General features: G+C 41.5%; 1 protein-coding gene and 1 long non-coding RNA gene across 7 annotated transcripts in view; one reads left to right on the top strand and one right to left on the bottom strand.

Moving 5' to 3' along the window:
- The window catches only part of PIK3CB (phosphatidylinositol-4,5-bisphosphate 3-kinase catalytic subunit beta), a 186125-nt gene extending 185396 nt beyond the window's left edge, over positions 1-729 (bottom strand). The window contains exon 1 of one of the 3 annotated variants that reach the window (XM_072613527.1): positions 549-729. The gene's annotated coding sequence lies outside the window, so the exon portion shown is untranslated. The remainder of the gene's footprint in view (positions 1-548) is intronic. The other 2 variants (XM_072613529.1, XM_072613533.1) reach the window with 2 other exon arrangements.
- The window catches only part of LOC140506402 (uncharacterized), a 72415-nt gene that overhangs the window by 329 nt on the left and 61290 nt on the right, over positions 1-10796 (top strand). The gene's annotated exons all lie outside the window — the stretch shown is intronic.

Below are 10796 nucleotides of genomic sequence, written 5' to 3'. Positions count from 1 at the left end.
CGGGGTCGCCCCCGGCCCCGCACCCTGCACGGGGACACCCCTCCGCGCCCGCACCCAGGCTCCTCCAGAAGTCGCCCGAGAGCCGCCAGTCGTGACGTGTCTCTCCCAAACACTCCGACAGAAGCCACCCATATCGCGACACGCTCCCCCCACACGCAGACGCCCCGCATTCCGCCTCCCCACCCCGTCGCAGGCGGCCGTCCCCTCACCCACCCCCCACCCCGCGGTGGGCCCCCGCAGGTCCCCGAGGCTGGCGGGGACGCAGGAACAGAAACGGAGCCGGAGCGGCGCCGCCAGCAGCGCGGCAGGTTGCGCCATAGCGAGCCGCAGCGCCCCGGCCCGGAGCGAGCAGGGGCGCCCGGCCGAGGGGCCTCGGCGGCGATCCCGCCCCCCCACACCGCTCACGGCACCCCACTACACAGCAACACCTCACCACCGCGACACACACACACACAACACGCCGCCGCCGCCGGGGCAGACCGCGCCGCCACGGCCGCATCCGGGTTCTCCCCCTCCTCCCCCCAACGGGACCCGCCTAGGGCGCTCACCTGCCCCGCGCGCTCAGCAGCAGCAGCCGCCACGGCCCCCGAGCTCTCGCGCCCCCATCCCGTCCCGGGCTAGAGCAGCCCCCCAGCGCCAGGAGCAGCCGCGCGCTACGCCAGCCGCCCGGCAACTGCCATGTCCAGCGCCGCCGCCGCGGCACCCACGGACGCGCGCGCGCGCCCCCGCGCCGGCCGCCGTGCACGTGCCCGCGCTCACTTCCCCTTGGCCCCGCCCGCCCGCAGCCTGGCAGCCTCCCCCGCCCCCTCCCTCACTCCCCGGCTCTCCCAAGGGGGAGGGCGGGAGGTGGGGGCATCCTGGGCTCGGGCGAAGAAAAGGCACAAATGGCTTTCTTTGGTGTGTGTGTGTGTGTGTGTGTGTGTGTGTGTGTGTGTGTCTGTGTGTGTCTGTGTGTGTCTGTGTGTGTCTGTGTGTGTGTGTGAATGTCTGTGTGTGTGAGTGTGTCTGTGTGTGTATGTGTGTGTGTGAGTGTGTGTGTCTGTGTGTGTGTGAGTGTGTCTGTGTGTGTGTGAGTGTGTCTGTGTGTGTATGTGTGTGTGTGTGTGAATGTCTGTGTGTGTGAGTGTGTGTGTGTGAGTGTGTCTGTGTGTGTATGTGTGTGTGTGAGTGTGTGTGTCTGTGTGTGTGTGTGTGTGTCTGTGTGTGTATGTGTGTGTGTGTCTGTGTATGTGTGAGTGTGTCTGTGTGTGTCTGTGTCTGTGTGTGTCTGTGTGTGAGTGTGTCTGTGTGTGTGTGTATGTCTGTGTGTGTCTGTGTGTGAGTGTGTCTGTGTGTGTATGTGTCTGTGTGTGTCTGTGTCTGTGTGAGTGTGTCTGTGTGTGTGTGTCTGTGTGTGTATGTCTGTGTGTGTCTGTGTGTGAGTGTGTATGTGTGTGTATATGTGTCTGTGTGTGTCTGTGTATGTGTGAGTGTGTCTGTGTGTGTCTGTGTGTGTGTGTGTGTGTGTGTGTGTGCGCGTATGGTCAGAGTGTGAGCGTTCCCCCTCTCCTGAGAAGTGTAAACTAGACGCAAAGCATCCCGCAGCCTCCCCCCCACCCCCTCCGTCTCTTTTCCTCCCACCCCCCCTCCTCTGCACCCCACTCCTTTTCCTGCTCCCCCTCCCCGGTTCTCCCTCCGCTCCTCCGTTCTCCCTCCCCTGCCAGTGACTGGGAGAGATCTGGGCATTCGCTGCTTGGGGTCAGCACCCACCAGACGTGCACCAAATGGAGACTGAGAGAAGAGCCTTTATTGAACCGATGTTGGTTTATTCTCTGATCATTCGGCTTTAATTTTAATTTCTAAACCAAATAACATTTTGGTCCTACTTGTCACCTTAATGACTATTTTATTTATGCAGTCACTTACGTTCACCAGGTTTTCAGAGTTGCTTTTTTAAATGATAACCGACATTTCAAATAGCCAAAGCTACGGAGGAGCTGCAGAAATCTGGGTGACCAACTTCAGTTTGTTTTCCCTAGAAAACCTTAGCTTGTAAGTTCTATTTTTATTGTATATTGAAGGAGTTTCTTATTTTACCCCTTTTCAGATAGCCAAACTTGCTGAACTCTGATGATCTTAAAATCATTTAGTAGCATCCCCTCATTTTACTATTGAGGGAACTGAGACCCAAGGAGATTAAGTAACTTGCCCAAAATAATCCAATATATCTTCCTCAGAGTTTGGCGAGGGGTGGATCCATAGAGTCCATTCCAGAGGGGACTAGGGTCGGGGGCATAAACCACAAGCATCCTGTCCCTGCCCACAGTCATTAGTATGTTTCCTGTCCTGTCTCACTCCTCATCTCCTTTCAGAGAATAAGCACATATATTTAGGGACATAGTACACAGGGATGAAAATGTTTTGTTTTGTTTTGGTGGGGAAGCTTTTTGTACTTTGGGTAAGGAGAAAATGCATTAGATATAAAAAAAAATCTGAAACAGACTAAGGAGTGGAAGTGAATAAAGCTTGAGGGAACAGAGCTAGACTCCCAAGAGATCCTGGCCAGGGATACAAGGAATGGTGGATTTGCAGGACAGGAAACAGCAGATTTCTTACCTCTGCCCAACCACCAGTGACCAAAGGCATAGTAAAAACCCTAGGCTTCCAAGCCAAACCTAACAACAGTTTCTCCTCCTCCCCACTCCACCAATACCAACTTCCAGTCCAGCACATGAAATGCCCTCAACGTGGGTCCTGAGAAGCTCCCTCCTTCCTTTCATTCAATTAGTGCTGCTTGGGTAGCAGCCAGGCTTATACAAGCCAAGATCCATCCTTAGAAGGAGAGACAGAAACTCTCAGTGAATGATGAGGGGCCCTTCTCATGTCTTAGGAGGCTAATGAAGAAGTGGGGCAGCAAGGACTGTCACAAAAAATACAGAAGCTGGGAAGGAAAGTACTGCCTTTCTTACCTCCTGCATTCCTCTCCCAAGGAGCAGCGTAGACAGCCAGACAAGTTGAGGGACTAAGAAGACTTAGGAACAAGTTTTCAAGGCTCCTTAAATCAAGAGGATGTCCATCATTAAGACGAACTTTTCCTGAAGGCCTCGTGCTCTGTTTCATTTCCTTTTTGCCATGAAAACACATAAGAAACCAATCTCTGTATTGTGTTCACATTTTTAGTCCCTAGTGCTTTAAAAGTGTCCAGATTTCCTGTACCTTTAAGTGCACCCACCCCTCCCTTAATGACCTTCTAGCCTTGCCCCATCTATCATCTCTTCTCACACATTATCTTCCTCTATACGGATTCCTTTCTTTTATCACTTCACATCTCTCCTATCTAAGACAAAACAACCTTCTCTTGACCCTGTGCCCCAAGCTCTCATCCTCTTCTCCCCCTCTCTGTGACAAACGAAGAGAAAAAGTAGCCTACATTCCCTGCCTCCTCTTCATCATTTATTCAGTCTTCTGCTCTGTAATTTTGTTTCCACCACTGCTGAAATGTCTCTTCAAGATCCCAAAATATTCAGATTCTCAAATGGATCTGTGATCCCATCAATGTAGTTATTTACTCAGTGGTACAAATTGTGACTCATTCTTGCCTGTCCATGTTGTGTCTGTTGTCCCTGTCCTCCCACAGATTCTCCACAGGTAGTCTGCCCAAAATACTGTAGGCCTTCCTCACTTTATCCTGACATCTCAAGAATAACAATGAAGCATTAAAGCTGTGTCTCTGTGATTCCTTTGCTTATACCACATTGAACAGCCCATTTTTTTCCTTCCTTTTTTTTTGTAAATTTTTCAAATTTATTTTAAACAATACAAAATGAGAAAAGAAAAAAAAATCGCCATGTATAGAGATGATTCATTACAGAGCAATAAATTTCTGTTTCAAGAAAACCTACATAATAAATACTACATTGTTTTCAAAGCTGCCCAGCTTTTCTCTGCTTCCTTGTAGGTTTTCTTTTGTTCTCTGCTTGCACTTTTTACTTTATTTTTCCCCTCCCCTCTACCTTAAAGAAGGCTACAATTAAGTATGGATATGTGTGTGTGTGTATGTATGTATATATATATATATATATATATATATACATACATACATACACCCATACATATACAGATATGTATGTATATATACACACATATACATGTGTATATATACATAGCTATCTATAAACATATATATAATTTTCATTCATGCACATATGACTATTCTATGCATATTTTCACTTGTCACGTTTCTCTGAAAGTGAATAGCATCTTCCTTTATAAATCCAAGTCTTTCCATGTTTTTCTAAATCAAACAGCTCATCCTTTCCTACACCACAGCAATATTCTAACCCAGTCTCATCCTGAGAGATTGTCTATGAAAGTTTTTTTCCCAGTTTTCTGCATTCCTTCTTTTCTTGGCTACATAAGTTTTATTTATGCAAGACAATTTTTATTTAAATAATCAAAATTATCCATTTTACACTTCAACAATGCTTTCACCTTATAATACATTTTCAAATCTGATACTAGTGAATCTATTTCCTTTACATCTTTTTTCTCTGGCTTCTCTGAAGTTCCTGAACTTTTGTTCTTCCAAATGAATTTTGTAATTTTTTTTCTGATTTTTTCAATAATTTAATTGGGAATGACATTGAATAGATGGATTAGTTAGGTAAAATTGTCATTTTAAAAATTATATTGGCTTTACCTATCCATGAGCAATATTACTTCAATTATTTAGATCTGACTTTATTTGTATAAAAGTGTTTTATGTCATTTCTGAGGTACTACTTCATACCTGTTAGATTAGCTGAGGGGAAAGAGGAAAAGAATGATGAATGTTGGTGGGAATCTGGGGAAAATGAGACATTGATGCACTGTTGGTGGAGTTATGAACTGATTCAGCCATTTTAGAGAGCAGTTTGGAACTATACCCAAAGGGCTGTAAAACCATACATACCCTTTGACCTAGTGGTAGTAGTACCAGGTCTGTAACCCAAAAGAGATTAGGAAAAGAAAGGAAAAGGATCTATATATACAAAAATATTTATAGCAGCTCTTTTCTGTTGGCAAAGAATTAGAAATTGAGGGGATGATCATCATTTGGGAAATGGCTGAACAGGTTGTGATATGTGATTGTGATGGAATACTGTTGTGTTGTTAGAAACTATAAGCAGGATGCTCTCCAAAACCTGAAAGACTTACATGAACTGATGCAAAGTGAAATGTATTGCGTACAAAGTAACAGCAATGTTGTACAATGATCAACTATGGATTACTTGGCTATTCTCAGCAGTGCAGTGATACAGTACAACCCTGAAGGACTTTCGATGGGGAATGTTATCCATCCCTTAAGAGAGAACTGATGGTGTTGGAATATAGATTAAAATATGTCTTTTTAATTTTTTTCTTGAGTTTTCTTTTTGTCTATGTTTTCTTTCACAACATGACTGTTATGGAAATGTTTTGCATGGCTACACATGTATAATCTGTATGGAATTGCTTGCCTTCTCAGTGAGTGGAAGTGAGGAGAAAAGAAGGGAGAGAATTTGGAATTCAATGTTTTGAAAAACAAAATGCTAAAAATTGTTTTACATGTGGTTGAGGAAAAATAAAACACTAAATAATTTTTTATAAAGTGTTTTATGTTTGTGTTATATAGTTCCTGTGTCTGTTTTGCCAGGCATATGCTCAGGTATTTTGAGCTGTCTAGCTATTTTAAATTGTCTAAAACAATACTGAATAATATTGCTGACACATAGTGTAGTTTCTCTATTCTCATTTGAATCTATTTTACTTTAACTGTCTGATATCATGATTGCTACCTCTGCTTTTTTACATACTAAATTCTACTCTTGCCCTTTATTTTATCTTTTTGTATGTCATTCATTTTTATAATGTTTCCTGAAAGCAACATGTTGTTGAATTCAAACTTTTAATCTGCTATTCATTTCCGTCTAATGAGTAAATTTGTCCCATTCATATTCTAAGCTACAATTGCTTGTTGTGTATTTTCCTCCTTCCTATTTTTCCTTATTATCATTCTCATTCTATTTGCCCTATTCCTCCTCACTCCTCTGCTTTATTTCTACCTACTACCTTGTCCTCCTATTCCTTAACCTACCCACCCTTCCAAGAGTCCCTCTCTTATCCTCTCCCCCTTTACCCGACCCCTTGCCCTCTTATTTCTTTCTGAATTTAGAAGACTTTTATATCCTTTTAGAGATATATATGTTGTTCCCTCTTTAACCCATTCCTGATGAGAGTAAGGTTTCAGCACTACTCATTCTCCCCCCACTAGCTTCCTCTGTATCAAATTTTCCTTTTATGCCTCATTTGTATGAGAGAATTACTCCTTTTTATCACTTCCTATACAGTTTCATTTTTTCTTAGAATCACCCTATCATACTCAGCTAAGTGAAAGACTCGTTTGTCCTTTCTTAAAGAAGACCATGACATCAAGAAGGTGATGTCATGACTTGCAAATGAATTAGATTTAAGTGAGGGAGGGCTGTGCAGTTACCAGCCTCACTTTCTCCTCCAAAGCCATCTGGGTCCAATGGCAAGATATAGATCAGGATGACTAAAGATGACCCCAAATGCAGTGGAAGACCTTGACATTTTTAAGCTAAGGTCTTTCCCAGGTCTCAGTTTGACTAAGGCAATAGTCATCCAGTGATTAAGTCTACATAAGAAATGAGACCAAGAATGACCTCTTTTACTTCATCAAAAAAGCAAAAAGCAAAAAACAAAATCAATCTGGGAGGGGGAGACCTCAGAGTTTTTGGACAAAACCAGATACCACTTTTCTCATATCTACTAACCCATACCTCTCTGTCTGGGATATCAGAGTGAAAACCTTGGACTTGAAAAGTCCAAGACTACCGGAATAATGATGATAGTCATAAAAGTACTGCTAATTTTCACATATGAAAGTAAACAATTTGACCTTATTTAATTGATCTTTAATGTTAACATTATATTTCTCCTGGAGGTTATATATCAAATTTTCCCTTAAGTTCTCAGGTTTTAAAGTCTTTCAGTTCATTAAATGACCATTTTTTTTCATTCAGGATTATACTTAGCTTTGCTGTGTAAGTTACCCTTGGTCATAACCCAGGATCTTTTGCTCTATGAATACAGTATTCTAAGACCTTTGGTCCTTCAATGTAGTGGCTCCTAGGTCTTATGTAATCCTTATATAGCTCCATCATATTTAAATTTTTTTTTCTTGTTGCTTCCAATATTTTCTCTTTAACCTGGGAGTTTTGAAATCTGGCTGTGATATTCTTGTAAGTTTTCCTCCTGGGATCTCTTTCAGGTGTTGATTAGTAGATTTTTTTTTTCCTATTTCTGCTTTGCCTTCTTGTTCTATAACTTCAGGGCAATTTTCCTTTATGATTGCTTATAATATTTTATCAGGATTCTTTTTTATTATTGTAATTTTCAGGTAGTCTGACTATTCTTATATTACTTCTCCTCCATCCATTCTCCAGATCAGTTGTTTTTCTGAGAGATGTTTCACATCCTTTTCTTTTTTTATTCTTTTGATCTTGTTTTATTATTTCTAAATGTCTTAGAATTTCATTTGCTTCCACTTACCCAATTATAGTTTTCAAGGAATTGTTTTCTTCGTTAAGTTTTTCATTCTTTTTTTCAACTTGGTTGACTTTCTTTTCATAATTTTCTTAATTTTCTTGGATTGCTCTTTTTTTTTTTCCAATTTTTCCTCAGCGTCTCTTATTTTATTTTTAAAGTACTATTTAAGTTCTTTCAAGAACTCTTTTTGTACTTGGAATCATTTGAAGTTCTCATTGAAAATGGAGTAGCTTTTTAAGTTCCAGTATCTTTCTCTGAATATGAATCCTGATCTTCTCTGTCCCCACAGTAACTATCAGTGATTGGGTTTTCTCCTTTGTTTACTTATTTTTATTTATTTGTGTTTTCTTTAGTTTTCAGCAGCTGTTAGTGTAATCAAGTTGTAGTCCTGAGGTATGCGGAATGATGCCCCAAGCCTCAGGTCCTTCTTATTGTATTTTCTAAAGTCCATCCTGGGACTTAACCTTGGGCTCTCTTCTCCATTCCTAAGTCACAGCTGGTATCCCCAGTCACTACGTCCAGCAAAGCAAATGATACTGCTCCTTGTGGTCCCTCCAGTGGCTACAGACTACAGCTGTCTTCTCTATCCCAGAACAGAAACCAGGGACTCTGCTCCTGCAAGTACCCACAACCAACAGGGTCCCTACCCCTCGCTACTGCATTCACCAGGTGTGTGCTAGCTCCCTCTCCCTGCAGCCTGACCTGGGTATAGGTTTAATCTTACTGCTGTGCTTGATATGGCTCACAGTGCAAGGTTCTTCAATCTTTTCCTACTCAGCAGTCAGAATCCCACTCTGTCTGCAAAATAGAAGTTTCTAAAGCTGAAGATGCCCCCAGCTGCCCTCAAAGCTTGTTGTTTGTTGATTCTGCAGAGTTGGCTTGGAGGTGTTTGCACTTCACTCAGGTCAAACCTTAGCCCCATGTCTTTCCTGGGGTCTTCTCAGATTATTTTAAGAGGACAAATGCTTTACTTTGTGTTTATTTCTGCTGCTCTGAGGTGATATTCTGTCTTTTTTTGTGGAGGAAATTTGGACAGGTGAAAGTTTTCTAACCAACTCTGCCATCTTCCCAGAATCCCCTTTCCAGCCCATCTTTTCTTCCAATTATACATTTTTCCCCTGAAGACAACTTTTACTTTTGTTCTTCTTCAAAGTTCCTCTTTGCAGACTGATCACACTCATTACGCGCATCTCTGTTATCTCTTATGTGACATTCATTTTCAGTTCTCTGGAAACTCTTGTGTTCCAAGACTCACATTCATACAACAGCAGTTGCAGCAGAATGTTGGTATTAAAACAATGACCATTTGTTTTGCTAAGAAGCTTAGGATCATTAAAGAAGCATTGTAATCTCCAGCCAGTTTTCCTTTCAGTTCCATGTGATGCTGAATATATCAAGTCCCACACTTGACCCTCCTAGAATATATGCATAACTAATCAAAAGAGTTTGGACCTGCCACAAAGGAATGATCAAGTGGATGAAAAATGTCTGTTGATGGATTTGTATAAGACAACCTATACAGCCTTTTCACTGGTAGCTATAAGGACAGAAAATTCAAATATATTAGTTGCATCCAGATTTGAACAGGAGAAAAACTTGGGTTGCCTTCAGTAAACTCAAAGATGGTTCATTAAATTAATTTGGCCTTTTCAGTATTCATATATTTGACCTCACCAAGATATTTGACCCTGCTGTTCACCTTTTGAAAAAAAAGGTATTGATATTTTGCCACATTGGTCACTTCCCAATTAACATCTTCTTTAAAAAGTTAGCAAAACTTCTAGCAATTGCAACTTATAGTGAATGTACTTTCCACTTATATAGTTTACCATTTCTTAACGATGCTGTTACCCTTATTTCCTTTGATTTACACCGTCTTCTCTTTCTTAGTTTTCCTCCTTCCTAGTTGTGTCTTCATCAGTACTCAGAATTCTGCTCCCAATCCTTAAAATTGAGAAACACTAAAGATACTGTGATAGTCCCTCATATCTCTACATTCATCCCGTTAGTTATCTTATCAACTTCTATGGCATCCATTATCCATTATCACCATGTAAATGACTTCCCAATCTATATCTCCATATTCTTCCCAGAGTTCAAGTCAGGTATTTCCAAATGTCTACTAAATATGTCCATCTTGATCAGTTTCCCACAGTCTTAAAGTAACAGACCCCTCAAAGTCAAAATACCTGAAACAGAACTCTGTGCTGCAGGAGATGTGGGGAAATCAGCATGTCAGATTAAAGTGGAAGGTCTCTCTGCACAAAAAATATTTATAGCAGCTCTTTTTGTGGTGGCAAAGAATTAGTATGGCTATTAATGGACCATGTGGGCTGTCCACTGGATGTCTCTCACTCTCCCTACATTGACTGGCTTACCTTATTTTCTGGTCATACATGTCTCTAATGCCATCCTTTAAGCTGTTTCTTTTGTGCAGTATTTCACTGGTAAAATTTTGCAATCTATTCAGACCTATCACAAGCCTCTGCTGCCCTTTTAGTGATCCACAACTAATTCTTTCAAGACTGTTGTATTCTACGATTTGTAACTATGGAGCATCGCTGGGAGAATATTGATATTAAAACAAGAAAACAAACAAATAAAAAAAGCCTGGGTCCATTGTTTCAGGAAGAATCTTGAAATGACTAAAACTGTATCATGACTCTGGAACCCCTTGATGCTTCTAAGTTCAGCGTGGGTTGTTTTGGGGGTAATCATGGTTATGCAAATATGATTCTAGATCCCTGTGCTGGAAGTATTTTAAGACTCATCTTCATGAGTTCAAATCTGGCTTCAGATACTTACTAGCTGTGTGACCCTGGGCAAATCATTTTACCCTGTTTGCCTTAGTTTCTCATCGGTAAAATAAGCTGGAGATGGAAATGTCAAGTCACTCTCATATCTTTGCCAAGAAAATCCCAAATGTGGTCACAAAGATTCAGACATGACTGAAAAACAATTCAGCAACAATTTTATATGGTCTGGGATGATTTCCCTTTAGGGAAGCAAGAAGGTCATTCTTAGGACTTGTTTAATCCTGAAGGCTAGCAAAAACCCAAACTTTAAGTTGATTTTAGTGGAATTTTGATTGATCTGTGAAGGATACATTTCTACTAAGCATTGTTGATTGCTGTATGAAACTGCAGGCAAAGGCGGAGTACTTTAATTAGATCTGCATCCTTTCAAATTTTGTCAGTAAAGTTATTTTTTGTTACATTATATGGTCC

This window comes from Notamacropus eugenii, chromosome 5 (genome assembly GCF_028372415.1).
Source record: "Notamacropus eugenii isolate mMacEug1 chromosome 5, mMacEug1.pri_v2, whole genome shotgun sequence".
Taxonomy (NCBI): Eukaryota; Metazoa; Chordata; class Mammalia; order Diprotodontia; family Macropodidae; genus Notamacropus; species Notamacropus eugenii.
This window is presented reverse-complemented; position numbering and strand designations above follow the sequence as displayed.